This window comes from Myotis daubentonii, chromosome 5 (genome assembly GCF_963259705.1).
Source record: "Myotis daubentonii chromosome 5, mMyoDau2.1, whole genome shotgun sequence".
Classification (NCBI taxonomy): domain Eukaryota; kingdom Metazoa; phylum Chordata; class Mammalia; order Chiroptera; family Vespertilionidae; genus Myotis; species Myotis daubentonii.
In genome coordinates, this window is record NC_081844.1 from 56,551,750 (window position 1) to 56,570,337 (window position 18,588).

At 37.5% G+C, this 18,588-nt stretch overlaps 1 protein-coding gene across 1 annotated transcript in view; it reads left to right on the top strand.

Moving 5' to 3' along the window:
- The window catches only part of IQCM (IQ motif containing M), a 284,914-nt gene that overhangs the window by 206,788 nt on the left and 59,538 nt on the right, over nucleotides 1–18,588 (top strand). The window lies entirely within an intron of this gene.

The following is an 18,588-nucleotide window of genomic DNA, read 5'->3' on the forward strand; positions in this document are numbered from 1 at the left end:
ATGCAGTAATCCCATCACCTCACACCAAAGGGGCGTTTCGAAATTCGTAGAAAGGAGATAGAGAACTTTTATTTATCCCTTTTTCCTACAAATCCGTTTTCTCCCAGTATGGTGTTCATTGCCTAACCATCCTCTGCAGCTCAGATTCATATGTTCTCCTGCAGAGACCAGCAGCCTGCCTTCTGGAGCTGAATCCAGAATAATGCCCGAGTTAATTTCTGATTTAATTTTGCTGCTGTCCAACTGTGGTAGAAACCCAGCTCAGAGGATCGGATGTAACATCCGGCACTTTGCCTCAGTCTCTTTTTCTCGCACACACCAGGCATTGTTTCCACGAAAACTAATGGGCTCCGAGTGGAAATGGAGAAAAAGACACATGGAAGATAAACAAGAAGGACAGAAATTTGAAATAGTTCTGTTGCTTTATTGAAAATTAACTTCACTGGACTGTATGTAGACGGTAGGTACTGTTGTGGCAATGGGAAAAGATGAGTAATTTTTTTCCCTTCTAACATGGCTTCTTCTCCTTCCCATGTCTTTAGAATAGACAAGAAAACACGTGGACCATGAGCCAAGGAGGCTTCCATGCCATTCTGTACTGTTACCTGTCATTACTTTGACTGAGTCATTTTCTTTTTGAAGAAGTGTCCTGATTTGGTCTATCCCCGACACTGACCTTCCTCTGTATCAGCTAGTCAGCCATGAGAACCTTTCCACTCAGTGTTCATTGATATCAGCAATATTGATGTCCACTTGGCTTATGTCAGCAATGCAGAATGTCATGCTCTACCCAAAACTACCCATTCATGATGTCCTGGGCAGCACAGATATAGAATTTTAATCTTAACAAGATCTCCAAAGAATTCATAGATGACAATGATATTATGTATGAGCCATTTTAGGTACAATATATCTAGAGAGGTGACTAATATCTAAGTAATAGGTAAAGTCTATCAAAGCAAATGTTTTTATGGTATAGTATCTTTACTTTCTCATTTTCTAACACTTTATTTAAAAAGACGTCTCTTGACAAATAGAAGTTTGCTTCTTAACAGCTCTCAGGCTTCCATACCTTCCTGCTAGCTTAGATCTGGGCTTTTTTAAGTAGTTCCAAGGGAGTTCACATTTATCTTCTATCCATTCCACTGCCATTTGACCATTTATATTCTGGGCATATGGCTTTTCCAAAATCTCATTTTAATCTTTAGTCATTTATCACTTCTTTTCCTTGACAGTGTAATAAGCAACCTCATAAAATGATTCAAGACAAGATATTCCTATTGGGACTAATCCAAATTTTGATAAAATTCAGGCTTTTCTAATGGAAATGTTTCCTTTTGAAAGTGATCCTCAATGTCAGGTATTGCCTCAGGATAGATATGTTATTCCTTCCATTTTATTGGCTTCATGTTGCCATTGACAAGAAACTCACCACACTAGAATATGTCCCCCCCCCCAATTTCGAAATTGAAAATAAAATCAAAGTTAATATATTTTATTCCTGTTTTTTCTTTGGTACTTTCCAATCAAGTCTGATAATACTAAGTGTAAGACCCATTATTTCCTTCAACTACTTCCAGTGATGACTAAAATTAAGGTCTTGGTGTCATGTAAAAAATTCTACATTTGAGTTTGTTTTAAGAATTACTCCAGTTTTCCCCCAGACTGGTACACTTTACTGTACAGAAAAATGATACTTTGCATCTTAATTTTTTAAAAGTGTATCATTGACACATATTTATATTATTAGTCAATATAATAAGTTTATATTTGAGCCAGTTAGCTCTTTTGAATGGAGCATATTAGAAAGACCTAGCATTATGGATTCATTTATTTTATGGACTAATTAGCTTGACACAACAAATCCATTCTGTATCACTATACAAGAATGAATTCCTTTTTAAAGATAGCTTTCTTATATATACATCTCAGGATCATATGAGTCATCCAATAAGAGAGCATGGATTCCAAATTCCTCATGACAACTTATAAGAGAAAAAACTTTCAACTATATTTTTGGCATATTAAAGCAGCAACATGATAATTTTATTTAAAATATTACATGTAAGAATAATTCTCACATTTTTAAGTCTTTGGTGATTTCTCAGAAAGTTAAATAAAATAATGTGACAAGTTCTTTTTGGAAAATGCTTACATGCCAACACTAATGAGGAATAAATAGAAAATGTTCTTTAATTTGCAACAAGGCTATGAATCTCATGGGTATATGGGGCAAAGCTTTTTTTTTTAACCAGATCACTAGTAGATCATATGAAAACCTAAATGAATGGGGAGATATATATATATATATATATATATATATATATATATATATATATATATATATATTCTTTCTATTTCTAACTGCTATCCCAAGTAAAGTAAAATGTGTTGTTTGAAACATGAAGCTTCCTTTAAAAAATCTGAATTGAAATCTGAGATTTTAGCATAAATCATCAGAGAAACTGCTAAAATCCATTTTAGAAAGGGATGCAGACAGTAACAATATAGATAAAAATGCTGAACTCATGAAACTTTTTGAGTTGTTACTCGACTGTAACAATAATTACTCTAGGCACAGACACCATTTAGAACGGTTATTAAATTTGGTCTCTATAACTTATCATTTTGATCCCAAAGTGAGGCTCTATATTTTATCTCGTCATTTGCTTTCATTAGGATCCATATTTGTAATCACTAGGTTTAAGATACTGATTTCAATCCTAATTTTAAAAAATATATTCTTATTGTTTTAGAGAGAGAGAAAGAAAGATGGAGAGAGAGAGAGAGAGACAGAGAAATAAACATTGATTGGTTGCATTCAGTCTGGGAACCAAACAACCTGGTATGTGCCCTGACCAGTAATTGGACCTGTGATCTTTTGGTTCTTGGGGCAACATTCAACCAACTGAGCCACACTGGCCAGGACTCAATCCTAAATTTGAAATGAGATTTCTGGAGTGTCAAATGTGTACAAACTAAAAAACTTGATAATGTACATTAGAAATAACTGTACATATCCTCTGTTCTCTGTTAAATAGTTTGAAACTCAGACATTTATATAAATGCACATATCTAAACACAGGGCTTTTGCAGGAATATGGACTTATCTTACCTTGACAGTCACGCCGACCTATTAGCCACCACTCTCTCAGTCACTCATAACTAATGCTAAGTTTTGAGCCATGAAGAAGATTGCATTAAAGTGTAGAAAAGTGCTGCTGCAGGCCTGTCTACAGGTGACATTGTTCACAAGGAGGAGCTGTTGTCACCACAGTGTCTCTTGACTGCTTCTGGGTTAAAGATAAAAAATGAACATGTGGCTATGATCAAATCACAGTGTATTAGGTATCATATTAGCATGCAATGCTTGTAAAGGGTATTTCTAACCCAAAAGAGAGGGGAAAGGTGGTCTTTTGATAAGCTGAAACTCTTAATTTTAATGTACTATAGTCAAATTCATCTGTCTTTTCTTCTTTACTTTGTATTGTTCCTGAAGAGTATCTCAATGCGTTTTCTGAACTACATTATATTAATCTTTCCCTTTTTCCTCAAGACAATACAATATGTTAGGCTGATATTTGTTATCAATTTAATAACTTCTGTCAATGTGCCATGGACCACTAAAAACATTCTGCTTATTATTTCTGCCAATCCATTTGATCTTAGAGCTTGCTAATCTGTTTTTCTTTAGTTTCCATATAATTTTTAATGAAACCTTTTTAAAGCCCAATTAAAACAAAACAGATAGCAGGTCTCTAATTTACTTTATCCTTTAAGCTTGCTATCCTATGAGAGATATTAAATACAGCACAATAGACCACATATGCATCTATAAATTATGTAAGACTATCTTTAGCCAAGCAATTAATCTTGCTCTTTTGGGAAAAACCCAAGGGGAAATAACTTGAGTTACCTTATATTTCAAGAAACAACATGCACAAAACACTGGAATTTTGCTGTTTAGCCTATCTCAAATGTCAGAAATATATATACCTAAACATCACTTTGCTCCTAAAGACAGTTACTAGATTACCTGATTCATAAATGTTTGCTTAGATCTAGAAAACAGTATAAAATGAAGTATTTATAATTATAGAAAAGTATGTTATTTATATATTTATAGAAAAATTATCCCTTGAGGGTTTCTTGCCAAATGCCTTTAATTCATTTGGAGAATGAGGGAATCAATATAAATATATGCATGTTTAATCTCTCCTCGTTTCATTAGTAACCAAATTTCTAAATTGGTAGAGGTAGCATTATGTCTAGCTAAAATAATATGTATGTTACTCATTGAGAGTTTAACTTGGTCAGGATTATTCTGAAAAAACTTTAAAGAATACTTTATTAAATTTAAAACTTAAATTATTTCCTGATTTATCAAAATTCTTTATTGAAAATCTACCAATAAAAAGATAAAATTATCACATTTAAACTTCTCCAAATTATCTCTCAATTTTAAAAATATATCTGATAATTTAAAATATATATTTTCAAGGTTTCTATGTATGTTTTCCTATAAGTTCTACAATTGCTTGGCCTATATATTTAAATGAATTCTATATATTAAATGAGTTCTATATACTTAAATGAATTCAATACTTACCAGCTTTATCCTTTTATCTTTCCTTCCTTCATGTTTGCCATGGCTTCTTCACTCTTTCCTTCTTTATTTTGATTAGATTTGACTCTATTTTAACAAAATATAGTAGAATATTTTATTTGGTTGTTGTTATTTGTTTGTTTTTTGTAATTCAAAGAGAGATTGTGGGGTTTTTATTTCCTGAGAATTGTGTGTGTGTGTGTGTGTGTGTGTGTGTGTGTGTGTGTGTATCTTTATACTTGGCTTAATTTATAACTCTTGGATTGCACCTTTTTTTCCCAAAATTTTGTAAGTATTCTTCTTCTTTCATTGAATGTTGTTTTGGAAAAACTGAAGCCAGTTATTACTAGCTGTTGGAAATAATTCGCAGTCCCAAAGGATACATTTTATATCCTTAAGTCTAGTTAGCTTGTCATGGTCTTGTTGTTGTGTCAGCTTGACTAAGCTATAGTTCCCAGTTGTTCAACACTAGTCTACATGCTGCTGCAAAGGTATTCTGTAGATGTGACTAAAGTGCATAATCAGTTGATGTAAGTGAAGGAGATTATCCTAGATAATCTGCACAGGCCTGATACAACTAGTTAACAGTCCTTTCAAACAGAGCTGAGGCGTCCCTGAAGAAGAAATTCTTCCTGTGTATAATAACTTCTTTCTATGCCCCCAGAATGCCAGCCTGCCCTTTCTGGTAGCCTGCTCTATGGATTTGGGACTTGCCTAAGCAGCCCCCACAATTGAATAAGCCAATTTGTGGCAATAAAGCCCTCTGCCTCTCTAGTTGAACACTGATTGATAAAGGTCATCTAAAAATGTGTAACTGGGTGGGAGGTGAAGGTTAGAAGAATATTGAAGGCTCTGCTTGAAAAATAGAAAAAGAAAAGCCTGGATTGTCTTGAACAGCCTGTTAGTAGAATTATGAACATTCATGATTCTGCTAAGGCCTCAGAAGGAAGTGAGGAGTATGATAGAGAAAATCTAAATAACCTTAGAGAGTATCTAAATCACAAAGAGACTGTTGATAGAAATAAAGGAAGTTAAAGGTACTGCTAATGAGGGCTCTGAAGAAAATGAAGGACATGTTATTAGAAACTTAGGGAAAGGAGATCCTTGTTATATAGTGGGAAAAAGATCAGTGGAATTGTGGTCTATAGTTTATGTAGAAAGTACAAGTTGTATGCTATGACCTTGAACATTTAGCTGAAGAGATTTCCAAGCAAAAGTTTGAATGTGAAGCCTAGTTACTTCTGTTGCTTATAGTAAAATGCAGGAGAATAAGATGATAGAACTGTTACACAAAAAGGAACCAGAAGTTTTGGAAAATTCTCAACTCATTCAGAACTAGATATTTTCGAAAATTTTCAATTCATTCAGATTGTGAAAGATACTAAAACTGAGTTTCACCATTAGGAAAATATACAGTAGAATAAAGCTGAGAGTATGGCTGGACAACCTTTTGTTAATAACCTCAGACAGATATAAAAAAAAAAATCAGTTACACAAAGGTTTTTTCATGGAGGAAAAAAAAGTGTGACCAATAGAACCTCCCAGTGACCTAAGCAGAAGTCAAGAATGGGGATGGAATTTTCCAGGAAAGAAGTGTAGAGAAGCCTCATGTCTAATGGAGTGAATCTCCCATACATGGGAGAACTACAAGATTTTTGAGACGTTTATATCAGAAGAACACTTCCAGCTTGAACCAAGAAGGACAGAGAGTATGAAATGAAATCATGTTACTAGATGTAAGTTAATAGTCAGGAAACAGACTTATTAAACTTCTCAGCAACAGATCCTCTCTACCCTTCTTGAAAATAGAAACAAAAGAATAAAAAAGGAAGGAAGGAAGGAAGGAAGGAAGGAAGGAAGGAAGGAAGGAAGGAAGGGAAGGGAAGGGAAGGGAAGGGAAGGGAAGAGAAGGGAAGGGAAGGGAAGGGAAGGGAAGGGAAGGGAAGGGAAGGGAAGGGAAGGGAAGGGACGGGAAGGGAAGGGAAGGGAAGGGAAGGAAGGAAGGAAGGAAGGAAGGAAGGAAGGAAGGAAGGAGGGGAGGGAAGGGAAGGGAAGGGAAGGGAAGGGAAGGGAAGGGAAGGGAAGGGAAGGGAAGGGAAGGAAGGAAGGAAGGAAGGAAGGAAGGAAGATTCAGAAGGCAGAGCTGAAAACCACAGAGGATTTATTTCCAACCCTTGAAATCTAATGGAACTTATAAGCTAGAATTTCAAAAACATTCCTTCTTTTTTCTTTCTACTTTTCTGTCTTGAATGGAAGTGTTTAAACTTTTTATCTTATGCTTGTTTCATTGTTGTATTCTGGGGGCAGACAATTGGTTCCTAAGTTTCAGAGGTCCATAGAGAGGAATTGAACCCAAGATGGATTATACTCAGAGTTTCACTCATACCAAATTTAGAATATTTAAATGATTACATTTGGGACTTTTGAGCTGATGAGATTTTTGGATTTTGGCTTGACACTGTAAATGTAGAGACTTTAGGGCACATTGGGATGGGATGAGTGTATTTTGCATGTGGGATAGACATTAATTTTTCCTCCTTTGGCTCCATCTTAACTGTCATTCTGAGGTGTGGCATGGATTAGGTTTCTTAGTGACACTTTTTGTTTCTTCTATATTCTATCACACAAGGGTCTTGTTATTCCCCCAAAAGGTCCCTAAAGAGGTCTTTCAAAACTGTGATTCTTCCTTTTAGACATATCTATATCTTGTCTGAAATATGAGGAAGTTTGAATCCATTTTAGGCATTCTTTTTCATTTAGGTCTGCATTTATTGTTTCTATCAAATATTCTTCAAGGTTATTGGAGTTTGTGGGAATTTCCATGTTTCACTAAGATGTAAATACTAGAGGCCTGGTGCACAAAATTTGTGCACGGGTAGGATCTCTAGACCTAGCCAGCAATCAGGGCTGATTGGGGTCTTCCTTTCCCCAGCTGCCAGCCGCTGGCTGGGGTCTTCCTTCATTCTGCGCCACTCTATGGTGGTCAGTGCATGTCATAGTGAGTGGTCAAACTCCCAGTCAAACTCCAGAGGACCCAATTTGCATATTAGCCTTTTATATAGAACTAGAGGCCCCGCGCACAAATTCGTGCATGGGTGGGGTCAGGCTGACCCACCCAAATGGGGGCCAATCAGGGCCAGGCCTGTGGGGGGGAGGGGCCATGGGAGATTGCTGCTGGCCTTGCCCCCCATCAGGGTGGGTGGCTGGCCAGGGAGAGGGGCTGCAGGAAGTTGGCCAGCTGGCCCTGCCCCTGATTGGAGTGGGGAGGCTGATGGGGGCTGGGCTGGCTGTTGGGGGGGGGCACAGGAGGTTGGCTGGCTGGCCCCACCCCTGATCAGGCTGGTTGGCCTGCTGCAGTGTGTTCCTATTGGTGGCATATATATAGACAGATACATATTTTGTTGACAGATTAAAATGTGATTTGTGGGGAGATATCACTGGAGAGAAGAGAAAAAAACTTGCTTTTGCTATACTATCTTTAACCAAATATATTATTACTTGTTGCTATCTATAAATAAATCAAGCCATGAAATTGGACATTTGTTAAATAAGTGAATTTTTTCAGTTATTAATTAGCTTGTACCCAACTTTATTTTAGAAAGAGTTAATTTTTTACTCTATGAAATAGCATGGTATGATTTTCATCTCTTGAGTCTAAAAAGAGTACTAAGCACAGGAAAGGAAAGATAAATCTTTGGGGAGTTTTCTTAATAATTTGTTGCATGGCAGGCTGAAAGAATTGTTGAGTAAAGTTATGTAGCTAGACCTGTTATAGTCAACTGCCTGTTATTGTTGTTGTTATTATTATTATTATTTATTTTGCTAAGGGATTGAGATAACATGAGACAATAGAACTTAAAATAATGAACTAGTAATTCCAACTTTATCCCCAATATACTTTATAAAACTTATATCACTAATGAATAGCCTAAAGATTGGCTTGATTTCCCCTGGTCCCTAAGGATATGTATACATATAGGAAAATGACTAAAAGAATGGCAATCTGTAACAAAAGAAACCAAGAGGGTTGGGTAATTCAAATTTAATTTAATAATCCAACCTAGGAGGTACATTTTTTATTAAAATACTCTTTCAAACAAAGTGAAAAGAAATATCTTGTGAATTATGTATGGTGAGCCCAATAAAAACTGCCACTGTGCTCTTAAGTTTTATGAATTTTCTGTGCTATTGTATTTCTCTCAAAGTGAGAGCATTTAAACTAAGGTGAGAGGACCATTTATCTTGAATCTGTCAGAGTAAAATCATGTTAATGGATTTAATCTGGCCATCCTAAGACTCAGACCTTCAGAGAAACATGAAGGGCATATTTTTTAAAATAGAATACTTATTATTAATCATAATGGTCCAATCATTTATGAGACAATGTTTGCATTGCTTCCAGTACACAGACACACTCACAAATAAGCATAGGTTTTCAAAAGAAAGAAAATGCTCCTCAAATAATTTTATTTGAATTATCCAAAATTATTTTAGTGTTTTATTTAGTTATATGATTTATGTATAGTAATATGATCTGTATTTATCTAACTTACATGAGGACAGAAAAAATAAAAAAGTCTTTTAGCTTTCATTATCAAACACTTGAAAATATATTTATTTGCTAATAAGCTGCAAAGCAAAAAAAAAAACCAACATGAAAATAAAATTAAACATTAGCATATTTCTTTATTGATAGTCCATGTTTATTCCACTGAGGAAGTAAACCTTTTGAAATAATTGTGCTTATGTTATTAAACAATCAAATGATTACAATCCCCTAACTTCCTATTTTATAAGGATATGTATGAAGGACACAATTTTTACAGATTTAACCTTTGAATTATATAGTGAAGAACATTTTAGAAAAAAATAGCAATATATGCCTGTTTTCATGACCTGAGAGGATTTAAAAATAGGAAAGTTTACTATACTTTAACACATTTTTAAATTAATTCATTTTCTTAGTATGTAATATTTGCTCTCATTCAAATGTTAATAAACATTTTTGCTCCTCTTTATATTAAGTAATGTCAGTATTTAATTGTAATATAAGGAGCAATGGCCCATGCATTTATTTTTACTGGTTATATCATCCAGTGGCATATTGTTTAACTTACTTCTTAATCATTTTGCCCTTTGGTTTTGACTCTCATTGTTTCCCTCCTTCTTCAATGATGGTTTAAAAAGAAAATTTTGTAGATATGGAAATGCTCTAGATTCACATTCCTTTATTCAAGACATACATGATTTTTATACGGATAAATTGGTATCATTTGAAATTAACTAATAAATAGAAAAAGCTCAGATAAAAATGGCATGACAAAAAAGTATGACATTCACTTTATTCAAACCAAAGAAAATGATAGAGCGTAAACTACTCTAGCTAAACAGGGGAAAATATCAACAGTATAACATTTAGAAATTGGTTTTTATAGTAGGTTATAGATTATTTGAGCACCAGTTCAAACTCACATTTTATAACCCCATACTGAAATCCTCATGTGACTGGTCTTTGGTCCATGAGAGAGAAATGAGCATTTTAATGAATGCATAATATTCACAGTGGAAGAAAACCTCCTTTGTCTGTCACCATTGTTTTTAGCCTTTAAACTTTGTGTTTGTATGAACACTATAAAGTATATTCTTTTCCTTGGTGATAAATTTAGTTACATAATAATGCAATAAGTTATTAGGCTAAGGCAGTGATCGGCAAACTGCGGCTCATGAGCCACATGCGGCTCTTTGGCCCCTTGAGTGTGGCTCTTCCACAAAATACCACGTGTGGGCGCTCACGTACAGTGCGATTGAAACTTTGTGGCCCATGCACAGAAGTCGGTACTTTGTGGAAGAGCCACACTCAAGGGGCCAAAGAGCCACAGGTAGCTCGCGAGCTGCAGTTTGCAGACCACTGAGCTAAGGTAAAGGATTAGGGTATTTCTGCCCATACTTGTAAATACTTGTTAATAATTTACTTCAACAACAAGGTCTGCCATTCTGTTTAAGTAACCCAAGGTCACTAGTAAAGCTTTGTTAGCCACCTAACTCTTCCTCATACACTTAGGCCTGGCCCTGAACTCAACAATGTACACACGTGCCCTTTGGAACTATTGTGTCTGTGCTAGAGTTTGTGTGGTGGAGGGAAGGCCCATTAGGAAAAAACTAACACTCAAAAATCTTGTAAGCTCAAGGTTCTCATCATTCACTGTAAAGTACTGTTCTTCCATCTGAGATTGTGTTGCTTATGCATTTTTAGTGTTAAAATATCTTTAAAAATAATTTTAGAAAGAAACAATAACAGATGGTCTTTCTTTTTATCATCTTAGAACGGAAAATTGAAAAGTCTGTTTATTTCCTAACTTGCGGCCTGGTGCATGAAATTCACACACGGGTACAGTCCCTAGGCCTGGCTGGAGTTGAGGGCCGATCTGATCTTTGGGGTGACCAGTGGCGCAGTCAGGGGTCCCCACTGGCACCCACCTTGGCCTGCCGGGTGCCGCCTGCTCACCGGCCCCACCCTCCACCACCTCCACTGCTGGTCGCCTCCCTCTGCAGGGCAATCGGGGAGCCCCCGTTGACACCCACTTTAGCTGACCTGGGATCTGCGTGCTTGGGTCAGCTCCTGCATTGAGTGTCTGCCCCCTGGTGGTCAGTGCGCATCATAGTGACAGGTTGTTCTACCGGTTGTTCTGCTGTTTGGTCTATTTGCATATTACGCTTTTATTATATAGGATAATTAGTTTTTTAAAAGTAGGTACTAGTTTATTATTTTTAATAGAAAATATTTTACATATCTTAGAGTGACCTGCTACCAATTTCCTATTAAGTACTTATGTTCTAATTGCTTTCTTGGAGAACGTGGGTGAATAAAAACCATGCATATAAGATTGACAAATATTAAGAGTAATAATGATTTCTTATGCTAGGTAACAATGACCACCTAATTTTGGTACTTCCAAAATTTTCTATCAAAGACTCACCATTAAATAATGTTAAAATAATCATGGAACTTGAACACTTGCCAAACACAAATAAACTCAATTAGTAAGACCCCATTCATCATTTTTTAAAAAATCACTTTGATTTTTAAAATGCAAGTAGGAGAACCACTGCCTCAAATATTCAAATTCAGGCTGTGCAGGAGGAAAGCAATGGGCTCTCCTCACAATAGTATGGCTCCCTGCATGGGAGTGGAAGGGAAGGGCATCTTTGGGTTCTCTGAGTAGAAACATAATGAGCCTCATTTACCTGAGAAGAAGAGGGAAACTAGAGGTGGCTAAAGAGATCATGGTATGGGATTTTATACTAGACTAGAGACCCGGTACATGAAATTTGTGCATGGGGGTGGGGGCCCTTAGCCCGGCCTGCACCCTCTTCAATCCAGGACCCTGTGAGGGATGTCTGATGGCTGGTTTAGGACCGATCCTCACTGCTTGCCTGCCTGATTGCCCCTAACCACCTCTGCCTGATAGCCTGATTGCCCCCTAACTGGCCTCCCCTCCCAGCCTGATCACCCTCTAACTTCCCCTGATCGCCCCCTAACTGCCCTTCCCTGCCAGCCTGATCACCCCCTAATTTCCCTCCCCTGCCAGCCTGATCACCCCTTAACTGCTCTCCCCAAATGGCCTGATCACCCCTAACCGCCTCTGCCTCGGCCCCTGCCACCATGGCTTTGTCCAGAAGGACATCCAGAAGATGTCTGGTCTAATTAGCATATTACTCTTTTATTAATATAGATTACGTCCTTAGCAAACTGATAAGTTATAATCAGTTGGTGAATAGTAGTTTTGACCTGATGGCTCTTCAATAGCCTCTGCAAAGTAAGTTCTTTTGGAGAAGACCAGCATCAGAAAACTGCCTGGGAAGAGGTTTAGCTGCTGCTTTTGTGAGAGAAACCATAGTGCTGCCTAGAAGACTGTACAGGGACAGCTGGAGGATTTAGAAACACTGGAAGAAGACTTCCAAGGGAGAGTCTGCCAGGTGGCTAGCATGCCCCAAAGCCGCTAAGAGTCCCATGATGCCAGGAAATGTTTGGTAAAGCAGTGTGACGCCCTCATTAAGAGAATAGGCTTTGAAGTTAGAAAGAATTGAGATTTGATCCTAATGTCATCGTTACCAGCTGAAAAACCCTCTGTAACTTCTCTGTGCCTTGGTATCTTTAGCTATCATATGGCTATGACAATATTTAACTCATTGGATTTGTCAACAAATTTTAGGACTCAATTTAACTAATGTATATAATCTTCTTAGCCCATTGCCTGCCACGTACTAAGCTCCCAATAAATACTACCAATTATTGTTATGTTTATTTGTTTATTAAAAAGCCTTTTATTGACCACTTCTAAATATCAGGCATAGGGCTAAGTGCTAGAGGATACAACGGTTAGCAAACAGCCAGGGACCTTACCTGCCTGAAACTAATAGTTTTGTGAGGGAAACAGATCTTAAGTAAATAAAAAAATATAAATAATACAATCACAAGTTTCAATAAATGTAATTGAGAAAAAGTAAAGAGAGTGATAACCCTTAGATTTTGCCCTATTTTGTTAACCCTGTGATATATATTTTCATGTCTTATTGTCTGAAATTGAGCCACATTCTATCGTTAATGGCATGCTATAGCTAAATTGGCAGTCCTTTATATTTCTTAGTGGCCTGTAAACTGATGGGGCCATCAACATCTGTGATGTATTAGATGAAACAAAATATTCTCTTTATTTTTATTGCTAATAATAATAAGGAAAACCACCATAATGCCCACTAGGAGCCTATAAGTGACTGATTAACCAGAAATCTTTTTAAAGTGGTAGATTCCCCAAGATGTTGATGAATATTCAACAGGAACCACTGACCCTTAGAGCATCCAAAATAGTGTAGGAATGACTAGGAAGGGTAATGACTTCAGCATGACCGCCCACCCACCTTTCCACTTGCCTGTCTAAAGCACAAGCAAAATGGGGCAGGAGGCAAGAAGCTGCTGCTATTATCGAAATAGAATAGAGGCTGTATATACCAGCATATGTTAAATGAAGGGCATCATAATGATAGTAATAACTAATGTAAGTAATGCTGACCATAGATTAGGTGTTCTTCCAATAACTTCACTTCTGTTAACCCATTTAGTTCTCATGACACCATATTATGGCGATATTTCATGTGTGTGTGTGTGTGTGTGTGTGTGTGTGTGTGTGTGTGTGTGTGTGTGTGTTTTGGGGTCTTGGGGGTTGTGTGTGATACTGGGCTGAAGAGAGGTTAGCTAACTTGTTTCAGGGCACACAGCTTGTAAATGGGAGATTCAGATTCACACCCAACCAGTGAAGCTCCAAGGCCTCTACTCTCAACCACTGCTGCTACCTCTCAGTGAAGAGAATGAACCACTTGGCCACCAGGGAGCGATAGAGAGTAATAGATATTTCGTGTGAGTTTTTGCCACAGAACCACTTAGACACATACATCTAAGATCTTCAGATTTTTATTACATATGTGGCTTGGGGAAGAAGAGATAAGGAAGAGCTCTTAATTTTTTGAGTTCTTAGAACAGAATTATTACATCTAAATCCAATGTGGCAATATTGACTTAGCAGTGTCTTAAAGGGAATGTACTCCATAAGTAACAAAAATGATCAATAGGAGCAACAAAAATCAAATTCCTGTTTTTATCTTGGGGTGACATACGCAATAAAATAAAAAGAAGAGAACATGTTTTGCAAGCTGTGTTTTCTAAAGTGAAAAATGCTTATTTGTAATCAACTTTGATCTTATAAGAAAAGTAAAATCATTCAAATGCCATGATGCCTTGTTTATATATGTTCTAAGACTCTGTTTGTGTTACCTGATGGCAGATGGTAGCATTAGCAGAACTCTGATCTAGAAACCTTAAATGTGTTTGATGCTCGAATTATCACTATATTATGTTATCCTAGGAAGTTCAACACTCCACCAACTCCATGTGTGTCTATTTAGTCTTCAGTCAGGATTAGCCAGTAAGAGAAAGTGACTGTTCCACATTTACAACTATGTATATTTTAGTGTAGGCATTTTAGTTTGCCTGAAATGGGAATATCTGCCTTTATGGAAAATTCAGTGCTTTAAAACTAATGAACATAAATCTAGTTTATTTCCTAACTCTCATAGTTATTCTTCTTTTATTATTAAAACTAGAGGCCACTCGCAATCCAGGACCCCTTAGGGGATGTTGGAGAGCCGGTTTTGGCCCAATCCCCATAGGCCAGGCTGAGGGACCCCACTGGTATACAAATCCGTGCACTGGGCCTCTAGTATCCATATAGGATCTTTGGTTAATCTCTTCCTGCCCTCCCCAACCTGCCGGGATCCGGTCCATCCTTGCTGTTTCAAAGGACCTGGCATATATGGCATACTGTTCTTAAAATGTTTGCTCACCTTCTTGGCACTATGTGTTTTAACCAAGGTCTCCTCTCTGAGAAAGGTTGTTTCCCCAGGTAGGGATTTTCCCCTGAAGTTAGGGAGGGAATAAAACCCCTCAACTAAGTGCCAGGCGGGTAATTAATCCCTTTAACTATGAGCAATCATGCTTAAGCTACATAATCTTTACTCCCTGGAATGGAGATAAGAAACGCCCTAACCTTTGTAATAGAGATTGATAGGATTGAATCAACTGGTATAAATATAGATGTAACAAGACAGCAAGAAACAGAACTTAGAAGACAGAACCAAGAGGCACAGAACCTAGACCAGAACCTACACAGAACCTAGAGACAGAACATGGCAAAAGATCCTGGACAGAAACTGGCCTCAGAACCTAGAGACAGAACCTAGTGAGAGAACATGGCAAAAGATCCTGGACTGAACCTGACTACAGAAATTGGCAAGGGAACCTTACTAGAACCTGGTGACTGAACCTGGCTGGAGAACCTGGACAGAACCTGGCTGGAGAACCTAGCGAGGGAACATGGCTACAGAACCTGGCTGGAGAACCTGGAGAACCTAGCAAGAGAACATGGATACAGAACCTGGCTGGAGATCCTAACCAGAACTTCCCTGGAGATCCTGACCAGAAATTTGCTGGAGATCCTGAACAGAACTTGGCTGGAGATCCTGGCTAGAGATCCTGGCTAGGCTGCTGATCAACTGAACGCTGTCTCTGTGTCATTCCTTCTTCGCCGACTCCGTCCACACCTTTGGGGACCCCTGGACCTGCTGGGGTTAGACCCCAGCACCAACCCTCCCGCCTTCCCTCTGAGATTCATCAGTCTGTTCCATGTTTCCATGCCTGTGGTTTCTGCTCCTGCATTGAGCATCTGCCCTTTGGTAGTCAGTGCATGTCATAGCTACTGGCTGGTTGGCCGGTCAGCCAGTCAGCCGGTCACTTAGAATTTTATATATATAGATAATTTACTGGATGAAAACTAGTAACACATTTCTCTACTACTTGTGGACATGGTGGTATAAATGTTTTATATATCTTATATCATTTAATTCTAACAAGAACCATATGAGGTCAATATTATCACCTCAAGGTAAATTGATGTGTTTGATATTTCACAGGATGTTAATAGTGGTTCAAAATATAGACCCCCGAATCTGTCTGTATTAGTCAGAGTCAAAATAGGAAATAGAAAAACTACACAGTAATTTGAGCAGGTAAGGTTTAATATTAAGAATTATTAATTATGATAGGGATTAAAGTAACTATGATTGGCTACTAAGGATAAAAGGAATCCTAGGAATTGAGAAGAGCTGACTTAGGGAGTGGTCACTATCTCTAGGTCAGAGGCAGAGCACCTAAGGAAAAAACACATTTTAAAGAGGCCCCCTCCCCTCACCGTTCACCTGGGATCCAGATATTCTTGGAGAGGGCATAGCTGTGATCCAGTGAACGGCAGGGAAGTTCACTGACACTGCATGCTGGTAAGACTCACAGGGAAGCCACTTTCTGGGGTTCTGGGGAAACTGTCCAGAGGAAGGTGTCACAATGTAGAACCCACTGGGAACTCATTCATGGGGAAGGTTTGTACCAGAGAACTCACTAGGAAGTTCCCCAAATGTGTATGTAGAGAGCCCTAGGTGGAGTCAGGTGACATGGCCAGAAGCTACCCTGCACTGCTGCCCACTGTGCACTGTCGGAGCAGGCCAGGGGAGCACCCAGCACCAGGAAGAGCCCTTTCATTCTCTACTTGACATTACCCTCCACAGAAGATGCTTAACATTGTGCCATATGACAAGGGATAAATGTCCTATTCTCACAAGCAGGACAATGAAGGTGGATGTGGAGTGAGGCAATAGGTCAGTGATGGCGAAGATATGAACTCATTTTTTTGGTTGATTTTTCTTTGTTAAATGGAATTTAAATATATAAAATAAATATCAAAAATATAAGTCTTTGTTTTACTATGATTGCAAATATCAAAATTTTTCCATATGTGACACGGCACCAGAGTTAAGTTAGGGTTTTTCAAAATGCTGACATGCCAAGCTCAGAAGGTTCGCCATCACTGCAATAGGTTAAAACTTGTCATACTGCCCACCAACAAATCTTTCTTTTTTTGGTTAATCCTCACCTGAGGATATTTTTCCATTGATTTTTAGGGAGAGTGGAAGAGAAAGGAAAAGACAGAGAGAAACATCAATGTGAGAAAAACACATCGATTGGTTGCCTCCCGCACACGCTCAGACCAGGGCCTGGGCCGGGGAGAAGCCCGCAACCAAGGTATGTGCCCTTGACCATACCTTGGGACCCTTTGGTCTGCAGATTGATGCTCTATCCATTGAGCCAAACCAGCCAGGGAAAAACTACTTTCTTTCTTTCTTTTTTTTTTAAATTATTTCAGAGAGGAAGGGAGAGGGAGAGAGAGATAGAAACCTTAATGGTGAGAGGGAATCATTGATTGCATGTGCCCTTGACTGGAATCAAACCTGGGACCCTTCAGTCTGTAGGCCGACACTCTATCCACTGAGCCAAACCAGCTAAGGCCAAAACTACTTTCTTAATAATTCAATTATTATGTTTTACTGCCTTTACTTATATGCCACAAAATATGATATTTAATAAAATAAATGGAAATAAAAAGGAAGGAAAGGAAGGAAGGAAGGAAGGAAGGAAGGAAGGAAGGAAGGAAGGAAGGAAGGAAGGAAGGAAGGAAGGAAGGAGCAACAGAATTATTCATGGAGATTCACATCAGTACTTCTTTTCCTTTAAATGTTTCTAGGTTAATCACATTGACTGAAAACTGTTCATGAGCCTGCCTTATTGAATTTTGTACAGTGGCTTATCAAGCACACACTGAAATTATTAACTGGAGGCCCAAAGGCCATAAACCAGAGATTTTTTCCGTCTATTCAAATTATTTTTTAATTCTAGTTTCCTCATCTACTTGTTAATACAGGTCAGTTTGGTTGATAAGCTTTTGTTTGCAAATAAGAGCTTCCTTTGCTAATTAAAATCCTAATTGAATCATTTATAGACTAAAATACTTAGGCAAGTTATTTAATTTATCTGGGCCCCAAATCCTTCATGTGAAATGGAAATTATAATAGGATCTACCTTATAGATTTACTTTGAAAATTAAATGTTATAATCTTTTTAAAGCATTTGGAAAACTCCTCAGTATATTGTGCTATATAAATATTTGTATATGTATTACTAGATCACAGCCTAGGAATATTAATTCTTTTAGCAATTTCAGTTTATAGAACTCTACATTTACTCAACATTTTTGCCTAGTTAATCAGATTTCATTGTTTAATGGCAATTACAAAATATATAGGGTTATGCTATAGTACATAGAATATAAATGCTGTTCATTGGTATCTTACTTTTTTCTATAGCTACTAATAAAACTGCTTTAACTGATAGTGTTTGAAGATCCTGTTAGTAAACCCCTTACTTCTTAATTTTTGCTAGGAATGATCTGAACAGTAAGGTTTTTGGTGAAGTATCTTTGGCTATAGAAAACCCATGTTATTAACATAATCATTAGCACTCAAATTATTAAATAGTTTTAATT